This window comes from Schistocerca nitens, chromosome 1, assembly GCF_023898315.1.
Source record: "Schistocerca nitens isolate TAMUIC-IGC-003100 chromosome 1, iqSchNite1.1, whole genome shotgun sequence".
NCBI classification, from domain to species: Eukaryota; Metazoa; Arthropoda; class Insecta; order Orthoptera; family Acrididae; genus Schistocerca; species Schistocerca nitens.
This window is the reverse complement of record NC_064614.1, coordinates 149,156,971-149,181,454: the sequence shown is the minus strand read 5'-3', so window position 1 is coordinate 149,181,454 and position 24,484 is coordinate 149,156,971. Positions and strand designations below refer to the sequence as shown.

General features: G+C 46.7%; 1 protein-coding gene across 1 annotated transcript in view; it reads left to right on the top strand.

Annotated features, from left to right (window-relative positions):
* The window catches only part of LOC126243607 (putative mediator of RNA polymerase II transcription subunit 12), a 542,395-nt gene that overhangs the window by 504,474 nt on the left and 13,437 nt on the right, over positions 1-24,484 (top strand). The window lies entirely within an intron of this gene.

Below are 24,484 nucleotides of genomic sequence, written 5' to 3'. Positions count from 1 at the left end.
TCTGCGTGTAACTGGTCGCGCGCTGTGTGTCTTTCCGGCTTACCACTTCGGCACGTAGTGCAGTCAGTCCGTCGCCTCGCTACCGACGTTTTCGTGAGACTGCTGCTGTGCGCCTGGTCAGGGCGGATCGGCTCGGCTGTCGGCTGGAGAGGAGCGCCCGTTTGGCGGCGGCGGGGCCGGCTGACGGCTGATGGCGCGAGCGCCGCCAATTAGCGCGCCATTTGCGTCGCGTGTCCGCTCTCGCCGTGGGGTCGCTCTCTCGCCCGCCGGCAGTCTGCGAGTGGGCGGCCGACACTGGACAGGCGGGCGCCGCGATGCAGCAGCAGGGCGGTGGCGGCGGCGGCGGGCAGCGAGCGCGCGCCCTCAGCCAGGGCGACGGCCTGCTGGCCGGAGCAGGGGGCGGGCAGCGGCAGCGCGAGGGGGCGGCGGAGCGCAGGCGCGCCGTGCGCAGGGCCAACACCTGGGCGTGAGTACACGGGAGGGGCACAGCCTGTACGTGCAGTGTGCCTCAGAGGCGAGGATCCGACACAACTCGTCTTGCGGTCCAAAACACACCTCTTACGATTCGTGTCCGTAAACGGATGAACTCCCAAATGTGTTTGCTTCGCTGATAGGCAATTCTGCGGTCCACTACCGTAGTTCATCCTTGACGAGTCGTAACCCGTCCATTCATCTCTAAGACCAACTCAGCTTTTCGGAAATTTTTTTATTCTATTTGATTCCACTGGAACACAGTTTATGAACTTACAGTGCACGGTCGAAGAATATAATAATTCCAATCCCAAAGTCAACAGGCGTTGAGAGATGTGAAAATTACCGAACTATCAGTTTAATAAGTCACAGCTGCAAAATACTAACGCCAGTACATTACAGACAAATGGAAAAACTGGTAGAAGCCGACCTCGGGGAAGATCAGTTTGGATTCCGTAGAAATGTTGGAACATGTGAGGCAATACTGACCCTACGACTTATCTTGGAAGCTAGATTAAGGAAAGGCAAAGCTACGTTTCTAGCATTTGTAGACTTAGAGAAAGCTTTTGACAATGTTGACTGGAATACTCTCTTTCAAATTCTGAAGGTGCCAGGGGTAAAATATAGGGAGCGAAAGGCTATTTACAGTTTGTACAAAAACCAGATGGCACTTACAAGAGTCGAGGGACAGGAGAGGGAAGCAGTAGTTGGGAAGGGAGAGAGACAGGGTTGTAGCCTCTTCCCGATGTTATTCAATTTGTATATTGAGCAAGCAGTAAAGGAAACAAAAGAAAAATTCGGAGAAGAATTAAAATCCATGGAGAAGAAATAAAAACGTTGAGGTTCGCCGATGACATTGTAATTCTGTCAGAGACAGGAAAGGACTTGGAAGAGGAGCTGAACGAAATGGATAGTGTCTTGAAAGGAGGATGTAAGATGAACATCAACAAAAGCAAAACAAGGATAGTGGAATGTAGTCGAATTAAGTCGGGTGATGCTGACGGAATTAGATTAGGAAATGAGACACTTAAAGTAGTAAAGGAGTTTTGCTATTTGGGGAGCAAAATAACTGATGATGGTCGAAGTAGAGAGGATATAAAATGTAGACTGGCAATGGCAAGGAAATCATTTCTGAAGAAGAGAAATTTATTAACATCGAGTATAGATTTAAGTGGCAGGAAGTCGTTTCTGAAAGCATTTGTATGGAGTGTAGCCATGTATGGAAGTGAAACGTGGACGATATATAGTTTAGACAAGAAGAGAACAGAAGCTTTCGAAATGTGGTGCTACAGGAGAATGCTGAAGATTGGATGGATAGATCACGTAACAAATGAGGAGGTATTGAATAGAATTGGGAAGAAGAGGAGTTTGTGGCACAACTTGACTAGAAGAAGGGATAGGTTGGTAGGACATGTTCTGAGGCATCAAGGGATCACCAATTTAGTACTGGAGGGCAGGGTGTAGGGTAAAATTCGTAGACAGAGACCAAGAGATGAATACACTAAGCAGATTCAGAAGGATTTAGGCTGCAGTAGGTACTGGGAGATGATGAAGCTTGCACAGGATAGAATAGCATGGAGAGCTGCATAAAACCAGTCTCTGGACTGAAGACCATAGCAACAACAGTGCACGGTCACCTCTTCAAAGGACTCCTCGATCCAGATCACAATAGGTTAAAGTTTGCGAACAAGTCGCTTTGGTTTCGAATTTGCTAGGACAAACGTATTTAGTAGTGACACGAAGTGGACAATACGTGTGCAAAATGTATATATAGACTGACGTGACAAAAGTGACGGGATACCTCCTAATACCGTGTCGGACCTCCTTTTGCCCGGCGCAGTGCGGCTGCTCGGCTTGGCATGGACTCAAAATGTCGTCGGAAATCCTCTGCCGAAGTACTGAGCCGTGTTGCCTCTATAGCCGAACATATTGCGAAAATGTTTCCGGTGCAGGATTTTGTGCACGAACTGACCTCTCGATTATACCGATTCGAAGAGATTCGTATCGGGCTATCTGAGCGGACAAATCCTTAACTCGAACTGTCCAGAATGTCCTTCAGACCAGTTGCGAAAAGTTGTGGCCCACTGACATCCCGCATTGTCATCCACAAAAATTCCATCGTTGCTCGGAAACATTAAGTCCACGAATGGTTGAAAATTGTCTCCACGTAGCCGAATACAGCCATTTACAGTCAGTGATCGGCTCAGTTGGACCGAGGAATCCAGTATGGTTCATGCGAACAGATCCTCACCATTATGGAACCACCAAAACAGTTTTGACAGTGCCTTGGTGACAACCTCTGTCCGTGGCTTCGTGGGGCCTGCGCCACGCTCGAGCCCTACCATCAGCTCTCAACAACTGAAATCGAGACTCATCTGGACCAGGCCACCGTTTTCCACCTGTCTACGATCCAGCCAATAACTTCACGAGCACCCGCATCGCTCCTCTGCTGCCACAGCTATCAACGTCAAATTTCGCTGCACCTCTCTAATTGATACGTTAGGCGTTCGTCCCACGCTGATTTCTGCGGGTATTTCGAGCAGTGTTCCTTGTCTGTTAAGACTGACAACTCTACACAAACCCCGCTGCTGTCGGCCGTTAAGTGAAGGCCGTCGGCCAGTGCGTTGTCCGTGGTGAGAGGTAATGCCTGAAATTTGGTATTCTCAGAGGACTGTTGATGTTGGGGATCCCGGAATACTGAATTCACTAACGATTCGCAAAATGGAATGTTTCATGCATCTAGTTCGAACTAGCACTCCGAGTTAAAAAGTCTGTTAATTCCCGTCATGCGTTCATAAGGACGTTGGAAACCTTCTCACATGAATGACCTGAGTACAAATGACAGCTTCTCCAATTCACTGCCCTTTTGTACCATACGTACTCGATACTACAGCCATTTGTACATATGCATATCGCTATCCCACGACTTATGTCGTCTATGTATGTTCCATCTATCGTTAAGTATCTGGCAATGGGACCTTCCCCTACTAAACTTACACAAGGTTAAATCACCTCCCGCTGTGCAAATATTGGGTATGTTTGATCAACGATTAATAAATCTGGTAATCAGATCCCAGACTTTTTAGTTTGCCCAGTGAACCACACAATTTGCCGCTGTTAAGTGTTTGTTTTAAACGCTTCTTTGAATTACAACAAATATCTACATCCACATCCATACTCCGCAAGCCACCTGACGGTGTGTGGCGGAGGGTACTTTGAGTACCTCTATCGGTTCTTCCTTCTATTCCAGTCTCGTATTGTTCGTGGAAAGAAAGATTGTCGGTATGCCTCTGTGTGGGCTCTAATCTCTGATTTTTTATCCTCATGGTCTCTTCGCGAGATACACGTAGGAGGTAGTAATATACTGCTTGACTCCTCGGTGAAGGTATGTTTCGAAACTTCAACAAAAGCCCATACCGAGCTTCTGAGCGTCTCTCCTGCAGTCTCCCACTGGAGTTTATCTATCGTCTCCGTAACGCTTTCGCGATTACTAAATGATCCTGTAAAAAAGCGCGCTGGATCTTCTCTATCTCTTCTATCAACCGTATCTGGTACGGATCCCACACCGGTGAGCAGTATTCCAGCAGTGGGCGAACAAGTGTAATGTAACTTCCTTCCTTTGTTTTCGGATTGCATTTCCTAGGATTCTTCCAATGAATCTCAGTCTGGCATCTGCTTTACCGACGATCAACTTTGTATGATCATTCCATTTTAAATCACTCCTAATGCGTACTCCCAGATAATTTATAGAATTAACTGCTTCCAGTTGCTGACCTTCTATATTGTAGCTAAATGATAAAGGATCTTTCTTTCTACGTATTCGCAGCACATTACACTTGTCTACATTGAGATTCAATTGCCGTTCCCTGCACCATGCGTCAATTCGTTGCAGATCCTCCTGCATTTGAGTACAATTTTCTATTGTTACAGCCTCTCGATATACCACAGCGTCATCCGCAAAAAGCCTCAGTGAACTTCCGATGTTATCCACAAGGTCATTTATGTCTACTGTGAATAGCAACGGTCCTACGACACTCCCCTGCGGCACACCTGAAATCACTCTTACTTCGGAAGACTTCTCTCTATTGAGAACTACATGTTGCGTTCTGTTATCTAGGAACTCTTCAATCCAATCACACAATTGGTCTGATAGTAGATATGCTCTTACTTTGTTCATTAAACGACTGTGGGGAACTATCGAACGCCTTGCGGAAGTCAAGAAACACGGCATCTACCTGGGAACCCGTGTCTATGGCCCTCTGAGTGTCGTGGACGAATGTACTGCTGTAATTTAATGTTTGGTCATTATTTCCGGAAATTCGTTTCGAGTTTGCGCGTATGCAATACAAATCTCGTAAATCAGCATTTTTTTTTTTTTTTTGTTTGTTTAGTGTTCTGCACAATTCGCTTGGTTCGGTGTGCTCTCAGGCCTAGAGGTCGCGTCCAACAAGCTACGTTGTCGATCGCGGAAAAGGCTGTAAATCGCCGCTGGCCGCACGGCGTTAGAGGCGTCACCACTTTGCGCGGCCGTGCAGTCTGCGAACCGTCATTCATCACCCACCCACCGTCTGTCTGCGGCCGCCAGGTGGCAGCTGAGACCTCGCGTACTCTTCCTGTGGCCAGTGGCTGGGGAGACGAGGTGTGGCGTCCGCCAGCAGAGCCAGTGCTCGTGCCGATCGGCAGTCGGGTTTCGGTCTTCCTTCCTCTAACTGGTTTGGTGCGGACACGGAAACAAATTAATTGCTCGAGGAATACAGAGGGTGGAACGTCATCAAACAGGAACCAGAGTAGGAAAATCTTTGTACTCGATATCCGTGTCTGATATTATTTCAGAACTATTGTGACGTCACATCTGTGTTGCGATTATATTTTACTTCCTACGTTCAACCTTCGACGAAGCGTTCGATTCGCCGCAATATACAGGGTGAAAAGTATTTAAACCGACAAACTCTCGGAGGTTGTAGGGGACATCAAAACAAATATTTTCCCCTAATGTCATTTTTTCCTATGAGGAGTATTTATACCAGTAGAGGAAGATTTCTCTGGCGGCAAATCAACTAAACCAACAAACACTTTTCCATTTTTTTATGACCAAGAGACAACAGATTAACACAACCCAATTTCAGTTACAGTAGATTTTCAAAAATGCCTCCATTGACACGTAAAAAAAGGCTACACCGTAGGATCATGTTCTGTCTGACACGGGCAAAAACCCCAGGAGTATCCTGAATTATTCCTGCTGCTGCTACTATCCGGGCAACCAGATCCTCTTCTGACACAACAGGAGTTGCGTAAACAGGATTGCGCATCTAGCCCCACACAAAAAAGTCCAGAGGGGACATGTCTGGGGATCGAGCAGGCCATTGTACAGGACCACCTCTGCCAATCCACGTTTCTGGGAACCGTGGGTCCAGGAATATACGCACACGACGACCGAAATGTGCCGGCTCCCCGTCATGTTGGAACCACATGCGTTGTCTTGTAGGGAGCGGGATGTCTTCCAGCAATTCTGGCAATGCCCTGGCGAGAAAATTGTAATAGTGCCTGCCATTTAATGGCCTAGGTAGCAGATACGGCCCAGTTAATCAGTTCCCAACAACACCGACCCACACATTAACGCAGAACCGCACTGATTGAAGGATCCCGCTCCACATGTTGCAAGGCAGCTTCTTCAAATTGCAGCATTCTTACCGTGCGACGGCGTCTCAGTCCAGGTAATCTGCTGAATGACCCGGTCTGACGCAGACGTTGGTACACAGCAGCAAAGGTCGTTAAGATATTGTTGATAAACCCGCTGTGCAGCTCGTCCGTTGTGGTGTGCTACGTAGCACGCACCAACCATATCAGTGTGCTCACTCCAGGTGTATCGATCCATTAGTAAACAGAGACAATGCACTACTACACTGGTGGACAGCAGTTGCCTAGAACTGAACAGCGTAATACGCTCTCTAACAACTGAAGATCGTAATACGACCTCTAACAACTGAACAGCGTAATACGGCCTCGACCGGTTTAAATAACCCTCATAGGAAAAAATGACATTAGGGAAAAATATTTGTTTTGATGTCCCCTACAACCTCCCAGAGTTTGTCGGTTTAAATACTTTTCACCCTGTATACGCCTACGAAGGAAAAAAAGGCGGTATATGAATATGACACGCACATCGGAAGGACTCGTTTGGGATTTCAGTGGCGCGCACGCGTCGGTGTAGGCGGCAGACGCGGGTGCCGTCGGCGGTAGCGGCGAGGGAGGGACGGCGTGCGACCCGCAGCCTCAGCCGCCGGCTTCCCGGAACTGAGGCGGGCAGCGCTTCCCAGGGCAGGCGGCAGGCTGACGGCTGCCTCTGTTCACCGGAGCCGTCACTTTCTGCCCGGAGTAGGCCGCCGCAGACGTTCAGTGGCAGTTAGTTTATCTACAAAACTCCCTGTTAACCTCTCACCGGCCTTAAACTTTTCATCTTCGTGTATCAGTAATTGAAATGGACGACTTAGGACGTCAGCTAGTATAATATTTGTTAAAAAATGACGATGTTTCTCCAGCTGTATTAAGGTGTTAGTTTTATGAGCAACTAGTTTCGATGTTGTTACATCATCATCTTCAGGCCCATACTTGTTGACAGCCTATCTCACCACTGAGTACTAGTGTTAGACACATACAGTTGCTGTCAACAAGTATGGGCCTGAAGATGATGATGTAACAACATCGAAACTAGTTGCCAATAAAACCAACACCTTAGTACAGCTGGAGGAATTTCTTCATTTTTTAACATATATTAAACTTTTCTGTTGCGTCATTTTATTTTATTTTATTGCGGGGCAGGCGGTGGTTAGAAGGTTAATGCGAAAACCAGCCTCGTAGGCCGATACCGAGATAAATAGGTGCAACTCGAGACCACTGACACAAGGAATTTATCTTAAACGGAACTTTTTGATTTGGTGATAAACACAGTTGCCACAGTAGAACAGTTTTGAAAAATTAATTTTTTTTATTTTTGCTTAATTGTTCTCAGACAAAGGCAGTTAAAGCAAATATTGTGTCAGGTTTCGTGCTGAGAACGATTGGATTCCTACACCGATATGTGTACGTCGAATATAACTTACAATTTGTAACATAAAACTCAGTTATATAAATCTCAGGTGTGTGACGTAAAGAGGCAAAGAATTACATTTGACTGACTGGACCATCAGAATGTAAGACTCAATTCGTAACATAAAACCTAAACATACAGTGCCTGACGACTACAAAAAAAAAAAAAAAAAGGAAACAGCCAGGAGGGAAGCAGGAGATGGTAAACTGAATCAACAAAGAAGCTCCGCGGTAGGAGCATACTGAGAGCAGAGTGCCGCCCTCTGGCGTGGGTGCGCGCTCTGACTGACTGCTGGGACGGCCCTTGCGCCCTGGCCCTGGACTGTTGTAACTGGTCCTCGGTACGTCGGGGGACCTCGCTGGCCGCCGGAACACCGCAGCAGCGTGCAGCCGGTTCATAGAGACACGTGACACCCGTGGACCTGTGGACGGCAAGTGTCCTGCTGAAAAACGCCACCGCCGTACGTTCGTATGTCCTATGGACCTGACGAATACAGGCCACAGCTATGTATTGGCTGTCGAATACGCCATACAGTTTATTGATCTTTGTTTACCGTGCATAGTGGCAACCGTATCATGTATGTGTGGTTCAAATGGCTCTGAGCACTATGAGACTTAACATCTGAGGTCATCAGTCCCCTAAAACTTAGAACTACTTAAACCTAACTAACCTAAGGACATCACACATATCCATGCCCGAGGCAGGATTCGAACCTGCGACCGTAGCGGTCGCGCGGTTCCAGACTGAAGTGCCTAGAACCGCTCGGTCACACCGGCCGGCCCATGTATGTGTGATACGTCTTCATATCTTGTTTATAAGAGTGGATACGTCATTTCAATGACGACGTGTCATTTAGGCGGTTCGGTCATTTCGTGCCGTTTCAAACTGCGCTCGATGGTGGCTGTGAAGCGGAAATCGTGATTGTGTGAAGTAAATGAACAATAGTTTACAGTCAGGTGGCGGAAATCTCCGTAAACGTTCTTGACTGTGTTTCCCCAAGCGGGAAGAATTATAATTTAAAAGTCCTTTTTACTGGGACGATTGAACTGGCAAGTGCATTTAGCATTTGCTCTATTCGACTAATTAAGAACTCGTCCGAGATAAAAGTAAGCAGTTATTGGAACACGTACCGCTCAGCTGGTCTTGGGGACGGAGCTTGTGACGATATGTTACTTTGCCGGCGCGTTGCTTGGACTGTGCCGGTCGGCGAATGGAAACGAGTCGTAGGAAACATCTGTCCGGTTGACTCCCAGTACTTGTGTTACGTCATCAGCACCTGCTCCTAGACCTGTGCAGAAACTCGAGCTGAAACCTTAACAAGTGACGACAGTCCAGCGACTCGCCAAATCTCACACAGTTCGTTGTTGCTCGGCGCCAGTACTGCAGTCGGTTAGAGGCGATCCTCAAGTGTTCTTCTGTTCCGAAGGAGGATTTCTGCATTTATCATCGTACGTGGACTCGTAGAACAAAAGACGTTGCAGTTTTGTGTTTTCGTTTGTTCTCATATTTTTCTGATTATTATTCTTTAACATCGATTCCCTACTAAGATGCCAGCCGATTGTCCGATAATTCTCTTAATTTTTGCAGTTTTCCACTCGTGCGTTCTTCTTTCTCGAAACTTTACTGAGAATGTACGATACTACTATTTCACTCACTTTTGATACGAAGTTAAGTGACTAATTTACGTAAATCGCTTCGAGTTTAGCAGTTCGGACTGTACGTTAGAGACACGTGCCGATTTGCTAGAGCAGGAGTTATTTAGCGTGCACTGACAACTTTGCGCCCGACTACCACTCGCAGGCCTTCCGGACCGAACTTGCTCAAGTGTCCTACGAACCGCCTCGGTGCTGTACGTTTCTGAAGTGCTTCTTCCATGGGCGTAAGAGAAACCTCTCATTTCAATGCTTCAGATTAACACTTGCGTACAGTCTTCCAGTTGGCAAAGTAGATTTGGCGTTGTTTTAATCTATCTACCGGACCCGTACTGCCAGCGTCTCGGCACAATCTTTGCCATGGTGCATTTAACGTGGTGTATGAATGAGGCGAATTTTTACAGAGCTATCCGTGCGGTTTTCCTCTGCCTGCCTTCTGTACTTACAGCGTACTCGTCGGTGTCATTGTTGCCCTTTTTTGTCGTATTCCAGTGGTCTACCGAACTACCAGTATTGCTCGGACTTGGCAGAATAAAGAGACAATGTGGTCTACTCTTTTCTTTTTGAATGAGTTTGCATCTGAACTACTCACAAGACCCTTTAGCTTTGCCGTTGTCTCGAATTTCGTCACAACTACATTACTTCACGTAACATTGTCTTTGCCTGAGAACACTTTGTTTTCCTGTGTTTGATTATTAAATCTCTGTGTAAAGTTACGAAAGGTAATGTATACACTTGGGGGACGCATTTATCGGGTCATCCTTTATCTTCCCTTGCATATCACTTCGTACACGGCGAGGACAAACTATTTCGTCGACGTAACCAACCTATCCAAATCGAATTTTTGTCTCCACATGTCACAGTGTAGTAAGGGACTCAGATAAATATGTTGTTGAGCTTTACGAATCGCTTTCCTTGTGTAGTTGGAGACCCAGACTTGTGTCCCAGTTCGCCTCGTTGTGGGAGGGCGGCATGGAGCCGGGCTCTCTCTGGTCCAGCGTGTGCAGCCAGCGACAGAGCCGCGGCTTCCGATAGCGCGCAGAGAGGGTCGAGCTAGGGGACCGCAGCTGCAGTTGATACATGTCGGGGCAAAGTCTGACCCGACAGCTCTCTCTCTCTCTCTCTCTCTCTCTCTCTCTCTCTCTCTCTCGTGCGCGCGCGCATACTCCAGCAATCGGAGCCCACGAACGTCATTCGGAGCGCCTCGCGTCTTGCGAGACAAATTGTTATGGGACTTAGGTTCACCACTGGTTAAACGCTAATCGGCGGACCCAGCGCTGCTACACCTGAGGAACCAGTGTGCGTCTACACTGCACAAGCGGAAGTGCACTCCGCCCTCCGCCTTTCCTGTTCCACTCGGGAGTGGTGCCCGGGAAGGATGTCTGTCAGTAAGCCACTGTCTCAGCTCCAATACCTGTACCTGTACCGTTATGCTCTTTTTCGCGGAATACACGTAGAAGGAAGCGCTATATCAGTTGACACTTGTACCACCACACCGCGATACACGACGCTTGTGTTGTAGTGCCTGCCCGTGGAGCTGAGTCACCACCTCCTCAACACTTTCGCGAAAGGCGCTGCTCTCTCTGGGTCTCCTCTGTCAGACCTCATCTGGCGAGGCTCGCGGGCTGACGAGCGGTATTAGAGTGTCGACCGAGCGAGGGTTTTGTACGTAGACTACCTGCGCTTCCCGAGTCTCTGTGTCACGTGTAGTAGAACAACTGTCTGAAACCAGTGCATCAAAAGTCGCCCAACTTCGCTTCGAGTTTCTACGGAAACGAACGCTGTTTTATCGCTCTGCTGCCAAATTTGTCTCCGGCTCCTTCATCGCTAATCACCGAAAGGGGGTCCCCCAGCGCGCGACACACTCGACGACGTGTCACGCAAACTCCTCGACGGTAGCTCGCCGAGTGTAGCCTGCATGTAGGTGTAGATGCAGTAGCAAGATTTCTGCAACATATCACCTTCGTAAAAGAAGACTGACTACTTATTTTCCGGACAGACCTACTATACAGTTGCCTCAAGTGTTGAAACTGGAGGAGCAAATCGTAGTGCTGTGTAGACAGCCGTTCAATGTAGACATCTTCTTCCTATCCTAATTTTCGTAAATGCGACCAACATGTCCATCGTGTGTTGTACAACGAAGATTCCTAAGATTTCGTACTCATTCCGCTGTAGCAAATAGCTCAGCAAGCAGTCGAATCGCCTGTGAACTGTATCGAGATGTCACATAAAGTATAATGCTGTTTAAACGTCGCGAACTTGCGTAGTTGGACAACTAAGAAATAGAGTCTCATTGTATACTAAATAGCGCCATTTCGAAAAGCCAAAGAGATGCAGTTTCTAAGCGGTTGGAAGCGACACATCCCACCCCACCCCCCTCGACACGCAGTTGACGAACCCCGACCCGCTGCTCACCCGGCGTCGTTGCGCGTGCACCGCCTCGCGAGGCAGATGGCCGGCCGTAACAACACAGCCGCCTTCGCAACTTGGCGCTGCTTCTCGTCTGGCAGTCAGGGGCCTACCGACCGATCGCCAGGCCCTCCTCCTCCTCCTCCACCAGCTCGCCGGCCTTGTTCCCGTCTCTTCGCTCTACTGCTATTTCTTTAAACTGAGAGACCGACAGACTTCGCGTTACGTCTCCCAAACATTACCCACACGCGCTGTCATTTTGATTCCCGGTTGTCACTGTCGAGGCTTTAATAATTCTGTGCTGTCTGTGTTATATGATTTGAGAGAGAAATATGATGCCCCTCGTTGTATCAACTGTAGCTGCAGTTGGTCTTCAGACTTATTACCCGCAGAAAAAGAAGAAAAAGCCATTCAGAGAGAGAGAGAGAGAGAGAGAGAGAGAGAGAGAGAGTGTTAAAATCGATACCCGTATTTTAGTTCTGAATAACCGGTATTTTTCGGTACTTGTTTCGTCTCCTTTGTAACAAGTGTTCGTTTATTTTTTACTAATGACAGAGTAAAAACACCGAACAATCAATCAGCCATAGCATAGTGCTAAAATTTTTCGTTTTTAAATAAACCTTTTCAAAAACCTGAGTAATTTTTAGTCATAAAATGTGCATTGGTTTGACATACTGCGTTATTATGCAAAATGGGAAAATCGACCAGTACTATTTTAATAACAAAACTGACAGAAACTAGCAACAAACACACGGCGTAAGAAATGGTACGGCATTGCTGAGGCAATAGCGTCCCTCTTGCCGTGTGTCGTGCCTTAAGGTACGCGTTGTACGTGCAGTGTGCGGGACTCGCCCCCACCTCGTCTGTACGGTAGTTTCTAGCTGTCGTCAGTGAACATCCCGTGTACTGCAGAATGGTACCAACCCTAGACTGGAAATATTTTTACAAAGTGGCGTAGCAGTGAAATACAGTGCTTCATATGGTTTAAAAGATTAGAGATCTGTCTGCTAGAGGAAGCAGCCGCGGTCTTCTGCTGTACTGTCCGTGGTCGGCGTTGATTTCCCTTCATAGTCTCAACACTGTTTTCATTGCCTGTCTAGAAACGAAGAGGGACTGTTTGAACTTTAAACCTCTGCCACCCAAGTGAAGTGCAGTTCATTCTCAGGAGAAAGTTGCAAATGCACGTAGAGTTTGTAAGAATCTGAATTTCGTACTCATGTCGGGGTGTTTACACATCGTGTTGTCGTTCAAAAAAAGTTTTCCTGTCAATCTTGTGCAGTAAATGGCTTCAGTAGTTTTATTGTCTTCGTTGTTTTCTTCGTCTCCCTTTGTACTATTACATGAACATACTTCTGACCATAAAGTTGTTGTCTCCCCAATTCACTCGGCATTAGTAATTCCATCTGTCCGTGTAATGTCCTCCATACTTAAAAGCTTTAAATTGCTGAAACTTTACTTTAGTCCTATTCCGTGGGCCCCGCAGAAAGTGAGCGATGAAATGTGGAAATTAACCAACGATTTGCAATTCCTTTAAGCGCAGTACAATGAACTGAAATGACTTAACATCGTGGAACACTGTTCTACTAAAATACTAACACACGTATGTATTAGATGGTAATGTGTGGAGTAAAAGGACTTGCTCAACAAAAAAGTTCTTTAATTCAGTGTTTAAACGCCTCCACTTGAAGCACAGGACATAGGTGCTAGAGTGAAGCTGTGCAAGTTTGACACCCTTCTATATTCTGAAAATGTTATCTTTGAAAGTTGAGTTTTCTACAGAATAATCATTCCTTACTTCATTAGCGAATTAAAAACATTCTGAAAATTATCATTAACAAGAAAGAAATAATTCAGTTCAGTCCGTTACGCTATTTTTTTTTCTTTTTGCCATTCGTAGGTTCTATTTATGCGAGTTCTGCAACGTACGTTGCTTAAAACCGGAATATGTTCCCTTGTGGAGCTAACTGTGGGAATTGCCCAGTAGAACGCGCTCTCAGCTGTTGATTCTGCAGAACGAGTTGTTTGTTTCGCGAGTTAGACCATCGATTATTATAATTATCTGTGTGCGCTAGCGGTCGGTTTGTGGCGATGACGTAGTCGTTAACCCGACTCCTTATAAGTGAACGCGCCACTGCAGCTGGTTTTATCTTCTTTCCCTTTTTTCCTCTTTAGGCCTATGTTTTCCTGAAAGGAGGGCTAGGGAAGTGACAACTTCTTTTCGACAAATTCTAGCGCACGATTCTACCCGTGACGTCATACCAGACACAAAGATGTATCACACACAAAATTTCAAGATGGCAGCCGGTGGATTGCAAACAATTTCGTGGCACCGAAATGTAATCACCAGTTACAGAATCGCAGAAATTGTTAACAATAAATATGTAAACTAATGGAGCAACCGCGGAAAAATGGAGTTTTGGATGGGGAGAAACTAAGATGTACAGTATGAACCTGAGGACCACAGTAATGCTGAAATATGGGGAACTCAAAGAGACAGGAACGATATATAGCTAAAAATGACGAAAAATAACGAAACTTGGAATCGACACGTAAGTAAATCCTGCCGTACGATTCAACTCATCTGCTTCGACCAGTTCATCTACACACAACAAAAGAAAGAATGCATTTTTTCGGTTCTAATGCCGTATGCATTTTCTCCTTTTTGCGCGAATGTTAATAACTGCAAGCCCGTTCCACTATTTAAAACAGTACACTCGACTGACGGATATATTGACTTGTTTTTTATTTTAGCGTAATAAACGTTGCACCTGTCTCTTGCCGTTGCTTGCATCGGTCGAGGGAAGCAAGCAGGATTTCAGTACACTGCCTTTGTGAAGTGAAATTCCAGTAGGAATACGCGCGCCATCATCGGGTACAATTTGTGAGGCACGGTGTAGCGGCAGCCGTGGATCGAAGCGCTCGCAGTGGCAGATGCTAGCTAGTGCGACGGCAGCGACCGGTTCTTCGGCGGCATTTCGCCCGAGTGGCCAGACGTGACGTGGTACAGGAAGATGCCAGTCGCTGTTAGTTGTCACGCATGCACTGTGTTCAACTGTTACTGCAAAAGGGCAGTGAAGCTTAGGGGGCGATACGTTGCAGTGAAACGTCTTGAGGTTACACTGCTCATAACTGCAAATGTAACTGCGAAATAATCGCATATGTAACCCTTATGCAAATATTGACAGTTTTTCGGTATTTTTAAAGTATTTGGTTGTTGATTTTGAAACTACGTAAACTCTTTGTACGACCAATGTATTTCGGTTTATTTCAAAGCATCGCGAGTGAGTGGTGAGTTTGTGCGTACTTACATCACTCAGGTGTGTTGTCCGAGACACTGGTGTCAGTTTTTCTTCCCAATCAATACTTCGCACTTCATAGCGCTGACGTGCGTGGTTGCGTTGTTCCGCTCTGAAAATACCGAGGGTGCGTACAGCAACAATGGCCAACTCGCACGAGCGTGAATTTGGCGTTGCTGTACACAACTTGGAACTTTCACACTTAAATAACGCAACATCGTTAGTTGCGAAAGAAGTCTGACGCAAGATATTATTAGTTCTGTAATAAAGTTTTAATTTGACGGAAAATGCGTAAATACTGAAACTAAATAGATTTTTATAGCTTCGACTCCATATCAGTGTTTTTCTACTGCACTGCTAAATACTGATGAGATGAGATCTGTCACAGAGTATTACCTAGCAGCGAGTCTTCTTTTTAAGCGATGTTGTTATCTGAAATGTGACATCAGTATGCTTAGTAGAACCTCTGTGTAATTTATTAATTGAAATTAAATTTAAAATATCGCTGTGTTCTGGTAAACAAAATATAAAAGAAGAATAAAAATCGAAATCCATAGACTTATGACTCTCCATCCTTTCCAGTATAAACAAGAACAGCGACAGAAACTGCTCGAAATTTACATTGATACCTTACGTCACAGTTGTATTTAAATGTATTGCGTAAAAGCTAAAAATGACAATTACCTTCTTGGAACTCAGTTAGCGGCTTTTTTGATAATATACCAAATTTGTACTTATGAAAATAGTTAGTGTCACTTAGAATGCGTATGAATTCAAATTAATTTGCTTATGACGACTGGCATGCTGTAAGACATGCGGAACGTAGAGGACAGTCAATTTCAAAATACGATGTCACATTGAAGCACATTTCGATTTATGTAGAGACGACACGAAAATTGCGTACTCTGTAGTGAAAAGTGGGAAAAAATACTAACGCTGAGATTTGACGCTTCAATCGTTGAAGTTTTACGACTTTTCTCGGCGTCTCCTCGTTAGAAATTAAGGCGGCTTGCTAATGGCGAGCCTGCCAGGTTCACTTAACAGTTTATGAAAATAAGTGATGAACATCATCTGGGATACATCGAATGGTATTAGGCTGGCCGGTGACGAGCTTTAATCAAATTGTCTTCAGTTTCGAGCTGGAGTCTACAGAAATCTGATGTTGCGTCACCGTTCTCCGTACTAATTAGAGGCTACGCTGGTACTGATAAGTTCGTGTTACAGCAGTTGTTGTATCAGGAGCTGCACGGCACGTGCACGATGTTTTCTCTGGCGTGGACAGGGACGAGTTATTTACCCGGTGAGAAGAGAAGGCGATAATGAAGAGAATAACACGGCAGGCGCCTCGCCCGTTCTCGTTCTGGTCGCGTCTCGAACAGCGCGCGGCCTCCAAGGACGACGAAGGTCCGGGAGTAGCGGGCGGGCAGAGATCACTCCACTGCGCAATTTTAACTTAAATAGGATTCACTCCCTGACACACTCATCACTGAGTGGGCTGTATAAAAATTGTTACTTGTGAGGCAAAATATAACGCAGTTCAATCTGTAGCTCTTTCACGCATCGCGTTCACGTAGAGGCTACAGAGCCCCTATTGTGTGCCACTGGAAATACTTACGTTATAATGCCGGTCTTATGTTTTGACGTTCCCCGCCACTTTTAGAAGAGTGGTCGTATACGTACTCGTTTGTCCCAGTTATAGATTCTCGACTCACAAGCTAGAGTAGCTCTACATGTTCATCCACTAGAATCGGCTCTTACGATCTGATCACTAAACATTTCAATTTTGTGATGAAAGTGGCTCGATGTAACTGAGTAAAACAGAACTGTTATCCGGCGTTCCCCAAGGAAGTGTTACTGTATCTCTCCTGTTACTAGAGTCTACAAACGGTCTGTAAGACATTGTGAAGAGATGATGTACGTATGCTGTCCTTTACCGTCTAGTTAAGTCATCAGATCATCAGTACGTATTATAAAATTATTTAGTCAGGATGTCTGTTTGGTGCGAAAAGTGGCAATTTGCCCTGAACAATAAAAAGTGTGACGTGCTCCACGCGAGCTCTAAAAGGAATCCGGTAAATTTCGGTTACACGATGATAATACTCGTTTAAAGGTCTTCGGTTAAACCAAATACCTAGGGATTACAGTTACGAGCAACTTAAATTGGAAGCATTACATAGAAAACTTTGTGGGTAAGACGAAGTGTATAATGCATTTCACTGGCGGAACACTTGCAAGATGCAACAAATCTACTAGAGAGACTGACTACACTATGCTTGTCTGCCCTGTTCTGGAGTGTAACTGCGCGGTACAGGATCTCTACCTGATAGAATTGACGGAGGACATCGAGAAGGTTCAAGGAAGGGCGGCTCGTTCTGTATTACCACGAAATAGGGAATAGTGTGTCGCGAATACGATACGCGAGACGAGGTGGCAGTCATGAAAACAAAGATATTTTTCTTTGCGGGGAAATCTTTTAATAGAATTTCAATCACGAACTAATTTTCTGCTCCGAATGCGAAAATATTTTGTTTACTCTGACTACATAGGGAGAAACGACCATCGTAATAAAACAAGAGAAATCTATAAACATTTTGGTGTTGATTTGTCGTACTTCCTGGTGGAGAGTGGATCGGTCGAGAAATAGTCTGAAACTGGTTCTGTGAATCCTCTGCCAAGCAGTTAGATGAGGTGTAGTGTTAATGACTGTGTGCAATGGTGTGACACCACGGCGGCATGAGCGAAAAACTATGTTATTGGGGGCTCATCGTAATGTGTGTGTGTGTGTGCGCGCGCGCGCGCGGAGGGGGGGGGGGGAGGGGGGCGGAAATAAAGCTGTTGAATGCTGTAAACAGCTATCTCACTAGAGAATTAATAATTGAGGGTTATTGCTAGATTCGTCGCTAGTGTACTGGTCTGGAAATTTTGTTCCGATAGTGCCTCTCTGATTGTAAGAAAGGGCAGTAAGGATCATTTTCGAACTGGTAAGTGTTGGAATAGGCCGAGAAGGTAGTTGCGAATCGTCTGCAGCCGTAAGCTCGCTCAAGCTGTGCGGTTTGCGGAAGCCGAGAGGCGGGTTGTCGAAGTGAAGAACTTCCCGAGATGTCTGCTGCGCGGCCGGGCTGCGCTGGTCGGTGACGACTCGCGGGGCGCGGTGACGTCACGGCAGTGACGTAGCGCTCTCGTGGCGCCTCCGCGGCCGCCTGCTCAACTAGCAGTCGCAGCTAGAGCGTCAGTCGCTTGCCCGCCGTCGTAGCTGCGGTGTTTAGCGCGCGTGCGTCCCTTGACAGTTAACGCCTCTGCGGTCGCCATTGACGGCGTTGCTTCGTCTTATCGGTAACATTGCTTTCCAACAATGAAGGCCAAGGTTATTAACAACGTCGACTACCCTTCCGTCGTCATGAAGCAGGACCTGCTGCGGGAAGTCGTCATGAAGTACATTGACCACTTTTTTCCTAAGTAAGTACAAAAGGCAATAGCCGTGTGGCTAGAGACACGCTTTCCGTCGCCGCTAAGGCTCCAGCGCCCACCGCGTTCTTTGTGTCGGCCGTGGCGCCCGCCATGGCTGCCCGCAGCGCTGTCCCGCGGACTTTTCCAGAGCTGCGCCACTCGAGGAGAAAGCGGAGGTCGCTTCCTCCTGTGTTCAGCTTCCCGTCTCTTCAGTATCTGCATTGTTTGTGCCAACAACAACACACACAGATTCCCGGAGTCGCTCTCGAAATGATCGCTACGTTTTGCACATACGTAGCACTCGCTGGCAGGCAGCTGGAACAACATGGTGGCGGGCGGACGGACGCCAGTTACATCATATGTACAGTTAAAGCTTCACCTCTGTTTTTTATTTGAGCTCTTTTTCGAATTGTCGCGTAGTAGTATTCTAATTGCATAGCAGAGTCAATTGCAACCGTCAAATTCTCGAATATATATAAACAGTTTCAATAATTAATATAAACAGTTTCAATAATTAGCTTCTGTAGATGACAGCTACTTGTTATTTGGGTACTTGTACACTTATAATTTGGCCTTTGAATTTTTATCAGTATTGACATGGAGGGGAAGTACGTATATTGGAATAAGGCAACGAGAACTCTGATGCAGCACACGTTCTATGAAGTTTTATAGGAGTACGAATCGCAGCTGTAAGTGGAGGTTTCCAGGTTTTTCAACGGAGAGACACTGAGTGTCTCACACACAGTTGCATTGTTGATTCCGAAACAAATTTCTGTGGCATCTTAATTTTTTCCGAAAATTTTAGGTGCCCTACAGCTGTGTGCGTTAGGCGCGTACTGTCGCCGGAAGGAAGAAGAGGCTTTTCGAGCCGCACGCAGTCACTGTGTGTGTGTGTGTGTGTGTGTGTGTGTGTGTGTGTGTTGGGCGCAGCCCTGCCGGGGCGCTTTGGCAGCAGCAGCGGGGAGAAGACAGGTGCCGGCGGGGCGGTCGATATTGTGCATCGCAGTGCGCCGTTGCGACACCCCCGCCTGCGTTTTCGCGTCCTCTAGCTTGGCATTTGCTCTCCCGCAGTGTTGTGATAATACTGACTGTCAGCACCCTGGCAATCTGCCCACTGCTCGTCAGTTATCCTTGAGATACTTACCGGATGCAGTTCGACAGAAATCAGTGCCCACCGATATTCACTTCTCTTATTTTTGTGTTTCCTGTAACGTGTGTTCCATTAAGAAATCGTTGATGTTTTAGGTTAAACAAAATTTCATTTTGGACCTTCAAGAAGCATTGTTATGTGATCCCGTTGAATGGCTGAATGCTTCTGTGTATGATTAAAAAAGAAAAAATCTGGAAAAGTACTGAAAGTTATTGATAAGCATGACCACAAAGTCTTCAAGAAAAGAATTCTTAGATTCACCACTGCCTGAGATTCGCTGACTGCCCAACTGAGTTTGGACTGTGCCATTCATAATTACCTTATTTTGGGATTGTTGTTTTGTGGCCATACAACTTCGTAATTTTCTCGACAAGGATTGCATACTGAAACAATTTCAAAATAGTTTCATAGAAGCCAAAGCTATTGGAGAAATTTGAAGTGCTAATTTCTCTCCTTCGTAATATGGCACAATCTTTGGTACTTGTTGTATCATTACCGTGTCTCCTTAACTGTCCTGACTTTCCAAGAAGAAATAGCCTCCTAAGTTAAATGTCGTGAGAATTAAGGCTAACATTGAACGTAATGTCAACGTGATTTAATCGCTGGTATAAGTATTCTGAAGCGGCGGCGTCGGCCACGGCTTGACGCTCGCGAAAACTGGCCGCTCCATATTTGGCGAGAGACTCCCACCGCGCCCGCCATTCCGCTCCCCTCCGCCGAGTTACTGCGCGTTTTGCCACGTCGCGCTCGCGGCCTGCTCGTGGTATTCTCGTGTGTTGTAGAGAATTACCATTTCCAAACATCCGTAACAGCTAGCCAAGGCGGCAAAGAGCAATTTTCTTACAGTTCTGCCCTGAGCCAGTTCTAAAGGCAATCTTTACGCCGTGTCTGGCTTTCAAGGACAGTACTGCCTCAAAACGTTTTACAGGTACACAAGGCTACCTATTACCCGTGGAGTAAAATTTTCCCCTGTGTTTTATTCTACTTCACAGTAGCTGAGTGATTTTTCACGTAGTGTATGGCATCAGATGTTGATGTTTTTAGTGAAGTACACTTCTTAAGCAGTCGCAACTTTGGAACACTTTCAGCTAACTGAATATTATTTATACAAAGTTTTAAACGTTAATTGGAGGCTCGGAGGAGGGGGGGGGGGAAATCCGAAACAAATTACAAGTCCTGAGTTAAGGGTTCGATTCGCGGTCGGTTGAGTGATTTCTGCTCCTGGCACTTGGCCATACTTTTACCTCGACGAACAACATGGACGGGTGAAAGGTGCCACGTTTCGTCGTGGTCTCTGTTACACGTTAAACCTCATCCTCCGTTCCCTTTCTATAAGTAGTCGAGGCAGTTGTCTATTTGACAATAGGCCTCTTGCGATTAGACCTGGCCGTACCTAGTGAGGCACGAGTGTCGAGAGCAAAATTTAGGTTGATAACTGAGTCAGATGAAAAAGTATGTAACCCGTTACATGCCTTTGTATGTTCACTCATGGTCCTGTAGGTCCTGTGAACGTTTAGTATTCCTACCGTTGTAGTCAGACTGGGATTGAATTCCTTAGCCATCAAACTGACTTTCTGGATTTTCCGACAAATATTTCCGTCAATATCGTGCTGTGAAGTTCAAATAGAACACGATAACGAGTTTCGTTGTTTGTTACGCACCTGTTCATTAAAAGTCTCGAAGAAATTAAGCACACCGCATGTACTTACTTCAGTTTTACACAACTCTCGAAAGTATTAATATTACTGCCATAATCTGTGAGTTTTCTCGTTCCAGTAGAGTTTTTTGGAGGTAGTTTATACCACCCTGTTAAGCCGGCCGGGCTGGCCGAGCGGTTCTAGGCGCTACAGTCTGGAACCGCGCGACCGCTACGGTCGCAGGTTCGAATCCTGCCTCGGGCATGGATGTGTGTGATGTCCTTAGGTTAGTTAGGTGTAAGTAGTTCTAAGTTCTAGGTGACTGATGACCTCAGAAGTTAAGTCGCATAGTGCTCAGAGCCATTTGAGCCATTTCTTTAAGTCAGTGTTGGTAGAGTAGCCGGTCGAGCATCAGGGGAAGTATTTCACGTTCCTGCCCTAGCTATATTAATATGTACAGTAGCTATCATACCTTTCACATCGGAAAAAAGTAGCACGCATGTTGCACCATTTCATAAAATGCGTGGGTGAGTTAGTTAATATGTCAAAGGAGGAAGTCGCCGTTACTGTATCCTGTAGGATCAAATCTAACCGCGAAGTCTGGTATTCCGGCACAGTAACTACGTGTATTTAAAGGAGAGGCTCTCATAGTGAACGCGCCTGTCATGTCGGAGGCGGCGTACCCTGTCCTTGCTGCGACCTCTGAACTGACTGAGCCACCCGGTTACAGGGGGCCGTGCCGTTGTCGAACTCCGGACCGCGGTGCAGCTCGGCGTTTACCCTGCCGTAATCCCCGCGGTCCCGCGGCAGAGTCGGCGTAACACGCAGCCACAGAGCGACCAGGCTGACTCCCTGCAGCAGACAGTTCCGAGTTTCTGCGGAGCCGGTGGTCGGCCGCCCCGTTGCGTCAGCCACGCCGCGCGACCCACAAACGCCGATCCGACCGCCCTTGGGCCTGGCAGGGCCGCCTGGCCTCGCCCTGAGGGCAGCCAGCCCTCCAGAGTAGGCCCGCGCCGCGCCGCGTAACGTAGCGAATGCGCGCCAGCTCCTGTGCTTCACGTGCGTCGGTCTGCGAGCAGTCTGTCGCTAATTCTGACAAGATTTATCTGCACGAGCTGAAGCTGTCACGAAGTATTATGAATGGCGGTTGAAGCAGCTGTAGAAGTTTTCTCCGAAACTGGACATGTAGGAGCTGCGGGCTTCAAGCTACGTCCGAGTGTTGATACCATATTTTTTCCAGATCATAAAACAGCGACGTCGTTGATCTGCCTTTATCGAGCAGACTAGTACTCGTTCTCGAATGCTGGACGGCGAGGAAATGTTTAACGTAAAACTTGCCGTATTTCAGGGGTCGCGAGCTGCTCCCTCACGACCCAGAAATGGTTCAAATGGCTCTGAGCACTATAGGACTGAACATCTGAGGTCATTAGTCCCGTAGACTTAGAACTACTTAAACCTAACTAACCTAAGGACATCACAGACAGCCATGCCCGAGGCAGGATTCGAACCTGCGACCGTAGCGGTCGTGCGGTTCCAGACTGAAGCGCCTAGAACCGCTCGGCCACACCGGCCGGCTCCCAGAAATGGATTGGGCCGAGGTTATAGGAATCGCTCTACGGGAAACGACATCCCTACCAAAGTCGGGTCATTGCGCAGTCCGAATTCTTACTTTCTACGTAATATTATGAAGTTTCGCGAAAAATAAAACGAAAAAAAAAGTGAAATGTAGGTGCAGACACTCGAAAGGACCACTTGTGTCTTTTGAACAAGTTTTCTGTTTTTGGCGCGCCAATCGCTGAAATTTGGGATCTGAGGCAGCGGCTCGGTGCGACTGCTTGCCGTGGCGTGCGGTGCCGAGCCGCGTGTTGCGATCTGAGAGAGCGCCGTCCGCATGTGGGTCATTGGGGCGGCCGTTACGACGCGCAGCCCGCGGCTCCGCCCGATCGCCTCAGCTCGAGTCTGTGCAGTCGCCGTGAGCCGTGTCGCGGCCTCCCGTCCAGGCCCTGGGAGGACACAGGTTCAAATCCCCGTCCCGCCATCCTGTGACTGTCGTAAGCTGCCACAGGCAACTGTAGAGCCCCGACCGATTCCTCCCTCCATTCGTCAAATCAGCCACAGTGCTCCCGTCTCTACGAGACTTCCAACTCTGACCTATCTTCCACAGTGCCAAGTTGTTTACTATTATCGCCTGTTTTTCCGTGTTTTCAGGGGCTTTAAATATCTCCATTACGTAATGAGGTGGGAATACGTCAACACTGTAAAGTCGTATCCCGAAAGTCCTTCTCCATCCGTACATGGAAGACTCAGTGAAGCTGCGCAACTATTCCTGCGTTTACTCTCCTACACCAGTATATAATGTATATATCGTCTCAGCAAAGAGTTAACGACACACTTTTCCTTGAAGAGATAGTAACGAAAAATTGAATAGGAGGAGGGTAGGACTTTTAGTGCGACCCTTGGCCACCATAGAGGGCCGTATCGATCAGTTGCGACTGCCGGTTGCAGGAGAAAACCGCCTTTCTACGGATAAATCGCCCTCTCGTGTTTTCTTAGGCCATGCGATTTTCGGTGGCGGTGTACACATTAGTGCAAAAATATGTGTCTGTGTAGAGCGGAAAAAAATTACAATAAACGGACGGAGGTGCTTTGTAAATTTCGCTTTCTTGCATTATCAGAAACACCGTCTTTCTGTTTTGCTCGGTACTACTTTCACTAAACTACGGACGGGGGTCCTTTGTGAATTTCGGCTTCTTGCGTTATCAGGAACACGTCTTTCTCTTTTGCTCATTGCTACTTTCACTAAACTACTTTGTACGACAGCAAAGTCTCAGTAGAATTTTGACTTGGACTTCTAGTGATTTTCCGGAGACGATAATGCCAATTTTTAGATCTTTGTGACTAGTTTGTGTGTTCATTCGATTGCAAGAGTAGGATGTACAGTATTGTCACAAGAAATACTTACATCAACGCCGCAGTTCCATTTATGTGCGCACGAATAAATGTTTTATTTACTTGTTACTTAAGTAATTGGAAACGTTCGTAAGTAAAGAGAGATTTTTGTTTTGAATCTGTCGCACAGTGGTGGAGGTTTGTGTGTACTTGTGTTGTGGACCGTATAGTCCGATGACAATATAAGGCGCAGGCTGGTTGGTGTTGTAACATGTCTTTCGCAGCTTCCGGTGTCTACTCTGCTGTTTCTGTTATGAAACGTTCGAGTAATCTTCAGGCGGAATGCAGTTCTTATCGCACTTACCGACCGTGTTGAAGGTTAAATGGTACTGGCGCCACAAATTAATGCTCCGAAATGGAAAAAAGGAGTCGTGATTATGGATATT